Source organism: Rhinolophus sinicus, chromosome 14 (assembly GCF_057876585.1).
Source record: "Rhinolophus sinicus isolate RSI-liver-muscle chromosome 14, RSI-T2T, whole genome shotgun sequence".
NCBI lineage: Eukaryota > Metazoa > Chordata > Mammalia > Chiroptera > Rhinolophidae > Rhinolophus > Rhinolophus sinicus.
In genome coordinates, this window is record NC_142514.1 from 14,615,757 (window position 1) to 14,621,756 (window position 6,000).

General features: G+C 58.4%; 1 protein-coding gene across 6 annotated transcripts in view; it reads right to left on the bottom strand.

Annotated features, from left to right (window-relative positions):
* Positions 1-4,497, bottom strand: part of RAP1GAP (RAP1 GTPase activating protein) — a 63,795-nt gene extending 59,298 nt beyond the window's left edge. The window contains exon 1 of one of the 6 annotated variants that reach the window (XM_088790425.1): positions 4,323-4,497. The gene's annotated coding sequence lies outside the window, so the exon portion shown is untranslated. The remainder of the gene's footprint in view (positions 1-4,322) is intronic. The other 5 variants (XM_088790427.1, XM_088790423.1, XM_088790424.1 and 2 more) reach the window with 5 other exon arrangements.
* Between the last annotated feature and the right edge of the window lie 1,503 nt (positions 4,498-6,000).

Below are 6,000 nucleotides of genomic sequence, written 5' to 3' on the forward strand. Positions count from 1 at the left end.
TCTGCACAAACACTTGCAGGTGGGCAGGCAAACAGGGCTCGTCATCCCTGTCTGTGGAGAAGGAAATGAGGCACAGAGAGTGCAAGTGACTTGTTCAAAGTAACACAGCAGAGACCAGACTTGGATTCCTGACAACTCTCAGCCCATCTCCTCTTAGTCCACAACAAATGCCCATGAGGAGCTGGGCATGGCCCTATGTATTTGCCTACATTAGTCTTCTTAACCCTTGAAACAACCCCATCAGGGGCATGAAGTGGGTGATCCCCACTTTACAGATAAAGAAACAGAGGCCCAGAGAGATGAAGTAACTTGCCCCAAGTTATGCAGCTAGTAAGGGCCAAAGCCAGAATTTGAACTCAGGTCTTCTTCTTCCAAAAGGGGGCCCAAGGGAGGGTGGCCCCACGTTGGCAGAGGTATTTACTAACTGAGTGGGCAGATTACTTCACCTCTGTGAGATTTTCCTCCTCATCTGAGATGTGGCCACAGTAGAACCACACTGGGCTGTGGTAGGGACCAAAGGATGCCACACCCAGCTCCTCTGTGTTCCTGGGACACATATTACATGCTCGATAATCGCTTAGCAAGTGTGCAAATGAGGTCCTACCATTGGGCCAGCGCATAGCACCAGCATCACAGGTTTGGCTCCTTTCTTCCAATTGGGAAGGCTGTATCCCAGTAGAACACCCCTGTTTTGGTCTGTCTCCCCACCAGCACCCCTCTGCTTCTCCCTTTCTGCTCTCTGAGTCACATCCTGCAAGCACTAGTCGTCAGCCCTAAAAATAGAGCAGATCTGGGGGCATAAAAATGCCCATAGATGTAAACTACAGCTGCAGACCCTTGCTCTCAGGTCCACCCTGGGGACCCCGGGGTGGCTGCCCCAGGAAATCCCAGACTGGCAACCCCTGCTTGACCTACTGTAGACCGAGCGTTTTCAATCTGCTGGAATTCCTTAGCCAAGGGCCCCCTCTTGCCCTGTGCTGCCCAGCAGACCCAAACTCCCTTTCCTCATTGGCACAAGGCTGCCACCTCCCACCTCACACTCCCTAGGCAGGCTGAACTGCCTCTCAGAGCTAGAGATGGACCCAGAGAGGGGAAATAATTTGCCCAGGCCACACAGCCAGCCAGAGGCAGGACCAGGCCTGGACTCGAAACCAAAGCTCTATCTAGCAAGCCTAGGGTGAGTGCCCAGGTGAGAATGTCAAAGCCCAGAGCCCACACTGGACCCCACTTAGCATCAATCTGTCCTGCAGACTTATCTGAGCCCACAGAAGCACCTCTCAGCAGCTGCTTCCCAGTGGTGCCAGAAGTCCAGCCATAGGGTCAGGGCCCAGCCTACAGAGGTTCTGCCAGGTGAGGAGCTAAGCAGAGGAGAACTCGAGGTGTGCCCTCCCTTCACACCATCTGGCCCCCAGCCTTGCTGGAGGGCAGAGCAGAAAACAGGACTCAGCAAGGCCTCCTGGCAAAAGTGGCAAAGGAAACGGAACCCCAGGGTTGCTTGAGCTGGGGGTATTCTGTCTTGGGAGGGGCCTGTGGAGTGGCACCTTTAGGGGCATCAATGGGGGAGCCCGAGGGAGAGGCGCCTCTGGCAACCTGGCAGGTGCATGTGGTGGGGGGCAAGAGGAGGTCCATTGAGGGGAAAACACCAGGCAGATTTCCAGTGTTCTTACCCAAGCTGGGTCCACGTGAGGCAGAAAAGAAGGAAAGTGAGGTGTTCTTGGGGGTGGTCAGAAGGGATTCTGCCACCTCCTCTCGGGGTGATGAGTTCACATCCCCCACGCAGGAAGCAGATGTAATGCACGCATGCGTGTACCCATGGTGGCCTGGGTGTGGGTGGGTGCATGCGAATATTTGCCAAGTTCATGTTTAAGGGCATGAGGCTTTCTTGTGCTCCTTCTTCCTTGTGTATGTAGCGTGTGTGTGCCCTGGAGAAGATAAAGGAAGCAGATATCAGCCAGTTAAGGGCTTCAGAGGGAGCGCTTCTTGCTGACAACCACCTCCAATCTGTGTGAACACATCGGAATGATGTGTCTTGATGTTTGTAGTTACCACTCAGGAGTCAGAGGTGGCGGTCTTGGCCTGGGTGTGCCCAGGGGTTACTGTGTCTGGATCTTGGGGTATTTGTGAGTCAAACCATGTTTGCGTCTGTGTCTGGCTGTGTGAGGGTCTCGGTGTTTGCGCAGCATGTCTGACAGCCAAGACAAAGGCCTCTGTAGACAGACAGGTGGCATGGAAGACAGACCTGCCCCAGGAGTCCTCAAAGGGCCTCCTGGCTAGGAATGTGACAGCCGGGCAGGGGACAGGGCTAGGTGAGACGGAGGGAGAGAGCAGGATCTCAGGGCTTCCTGACCCCAGGCCTGTGCAGATTTTGCGGGGGGCTGAGGCCCAAGTAGCAGAGACCCCCCCAGGCCAAAAGGAGACCCTCTGCATTTCAAGGGGCCGAAGGAAGAATCCTTCTTGTCTCCTGGGGGGTTGATGGGTAGAGCCAGGAGAAGGACGCCCTGAGACCCCTGCCAGGCAGACATCCTGGGCAGAGAGGGCTTTGCCCAAGGAAGGTTGTGAGCTAGGAAGGTCCCAGGGTGGGAACTCCATCATGGCTGTGGGAAGGGGGCAGCAAAGCAAACATGGGGCTCCCAGAGGGGGAGAAGGTCTGAGGTCTAGACCCTGAGGAAAAGTGGAGGGGTTCTCCTGAACCTGACCCAGCTTCCCCACCTCCATTCAGATGCACCCTCACCCCCAGGCAGCACAGAGGAGCAGGTCCTCTGTGAATCACTCCACCCCGTCACTGACCCTTCCTCCACTCCACTGCTGTGGAGACCCACGTTGATCAGGAGTCAGAGAACCAATGCTACCACACGCAGAAGGCAACTCTGTGACCTTAGGCAATTTATTTAGTCTCTCTGAGCCTCAGTTTTCTCATCTGTGCAACGGAGTCAGCCCCTGCCCTTGAAACATTGCTGTGAATGGGGAAGGCGCTCACGTCACTTAAGGATTAATCATTAGCCTGGAATTCTTTCCAAGGCCATTAAGCACCCCTCCCTTTCCCCCAGACCCTCCAACTGCCAGGGGGGCTCAGAGCAAGGCTAAGGTTCAGATAGAGGAGTGTGTGGGGATTCCCTGAGGCCAGCTGGGCATGGCCACCACCTCCCCACTCAGCTGCTGTGCCAGGCCTACATGCCCTTTCAGGGGCACCTTTGATTGATGTTCCTTTCTTTCTCATTTGCTAGGAAACTCAGGGTTGCCCTCCATTCCTAGTTTCTCCCCTCTACCACCCTGGTGAAGGAGGGACAACTGTCTTGTGGCAGGGTGGGCTAGGAGCCTGGGACCCAGTTCCCTCCTGGGAGGAAATGATACCTCCTTACTTCATTTTCCCTCTGCCTTTCTCTTCTACTCTGTCCTGATCACGCTTCTCTCGGTGCCCCCTCCTGCTGGCCTCTGACTTTGTTGAGGGAGGGGAATGAAGCACGGGGCAGGTGCCAATGTGCCATTTGTGAGGGGTGGGGTGTCCTCCTTCATTCCACCCCCAGGCCCGTGGTATGACCCCAAGGGCTCGGGGGTCACACACAGGTCGGGGTCTAAAGACTGTGGAGGGAGGACGCTCATCTCTTGAGCTAATGTGTGCGTGTTCGTGCACACACAAGATATTTTCCCCAAGCTCAGGCACCCCACGACGGGCACCAGAGCGCCTGTGGGGCGTGAGAACCGCCCTGTGGATTCCCAGCGAGTCCTCAGATGCTGCGGAGCCAGGGGAAGCGACGAGGGGGCGCCTGATTTCGTGACGCGTGTTGCCTGCTCTGCTGTGGGTCAGGGCCAGGAAGCGCGAGAAACGCTCTGCCCCTGAAGAAGCAAGGACACCACTGCCCTCTCGGCTCTGAGTGGTTGGACCTGAGGACCCCCACTTCCCTCCACTGAGGACCCGAGCGCCTCCTCCTGGGGGGTGTTAAGGCCCCACCGCAGGGATAGAGGGAACGCGCCCACTTCTCCACGTTCCCTGCTCTGAACCTAAGGCGCCCCTCCTCAGGGAGAGCGGAAGGCGAAACCCCCACCCACGCCGTGGGGTGCGACCCGAGCCCCCTCAGCTGCGGCCAGGCGCCACCCCCGTAGGCGGGGGGCTCGGCCGGTTCAGCTCAGGCCTGGCCCCTCACTCCCCGCCTCCAGCGGCGGCTAAGCCCAGCCTGCGTCCCTCTCCGCCGACCCTCGCGAACCGGGTCCCCGCCCGTTCACCCCACCCGCCCGCGCAGGGTCTTGGCTGCCAGCCAAGGGGAGCCCGGCCACCTCCATGCCTTCCCTTTCCCAGGGCCGCACCCCAGGAGGGGCGGACTCACCCGCGGGCCTGGGCTGGGGGCGTCCTGGGCTCGGCAGTCCGGTGCCCGCGGCAGCCGCTGCAGCTCTGCTCAGACGCGGCTCCGCGTTCGTCGCCGCCGCCGCCGCCGCCGCCGCTGCAGTTCGGGGAGGGGGGCGTCACGTGACAGCCGAGCACTCCCTCCCGGCGCCGCTCCCCCTCTCACTGCGGAGCTCGAGCCGCGGGCGCGGGAGCGGCGGAGGCCCCCACCCTGCCACTCGCCGCTCCTCACAACAGGTCCCGGGGGCGGGCGCTCTGTGCCCCCGTCTTACAGGTGGGGAAACTGAGAACCGAAGAGGACAAGGGCTGACTCAAGGTTACACAGCTGGACTGTGGCAGGGCCCTGGCGAGCACCCAGCGATGAGGCCCATGCTCCAAGGGGAGAGGGACAACTTCTGGGACAAATGGGGGACACGCCCTAGCCCCCCACCCCCATGGGCTCGGCGTGTCTGCAGGGGCGGGAGAAAGTAAAGGGAGCGCGGGGTTAACTGGGCAAGGAGGCTGTGTCCGGGCAGCACGTCCACCGCACACAGGCGATTGATGCGCGTCCTTGCAGAGGACCCGCTGCGGTAACATTCCCCAGCCGGTTGGCAGTTATGGTACATCCTCCCTAGACGGAGCAGCTCGCTCCCCACTTCCGACCTGACCGGGAAAGTGGGGGTGGGGAAAGGCAAGCCTCCGGCCACGCTCTAAAGAAGTAGAAGGAAGGCAGAAGTTGGGACCGGACAAGCGTGGAAAACCCAGGCAGGAAGGGGTCGCAGACATCACCTCAGTCTGACCTCTGAGGCCCACAATGGGGAAAGGACTTAACCAGAGCAGCAGTAGCAGCGCCGCTGACACTTGTGGCTCCTGGGCCCCACTCCCCATTGAGGGGAGTCCGGCTTGTGTCACACACCTTCCTCTGTTCTCCACCGGGATCCCCTCCAAGGGCAGCCCTACATGGAGGAAACAGGCAGTGTGTCTACAAGACCAGAGCTGTGGGTGCAGTGGGTGAGGAGGGTATACTTGGTGGCCGAGTCACACAGAACATTGTTAGAGGGGATCTTTGAGACCTCTGGATCTCACCCCCTGGCTCTAATAACTAGGGAAACTAAGGCCAAAGAGGGGTAGAGACAAATTTCCATTTCATCAACCATTTAGAATCAGTGGGTCAAGGTGACCGGCTCCTCCAAGGCAAGCCGGTCCTCTACATCCACTTCACAGATAGGATTTAGGGAGGACGCAAGACTTGTATTCATTTATTCAACATATTTATTGAGCACCTGCTGTGTGCTTAACAAGTGACTGTCGTTCCGCCTTCTTCTTTTATTTTCCCAGCCACAGGGACTGCATTTCATTAAGGAAAAGATCTGGGGCCTTCAGCAACCCTTACATCCGCCTCTGGAAGATCTGAAACATGCAGGCCCCTGAGTGTTCAGTCCCGCGGGGGCTGGGACCGTGGCCATGTTTCCTCAGGAAGAATCTCACCCCAACCAAGAGATGAGAGTTAAGAAGGAACAGCAGGACATGCCTCACCCTCATTCCATCCCCTGCTCCTGTGAAAAGGCAGAGGACAAGTAGGATAGGGTGCTACCTCTATTCAGTCCTTCTCTGTCAAGTTCTCCCTCCTACAAGCTCCCCCCAGCCGTGGGTGGGAAAGACACCCCAACCCAGGGCTTCTC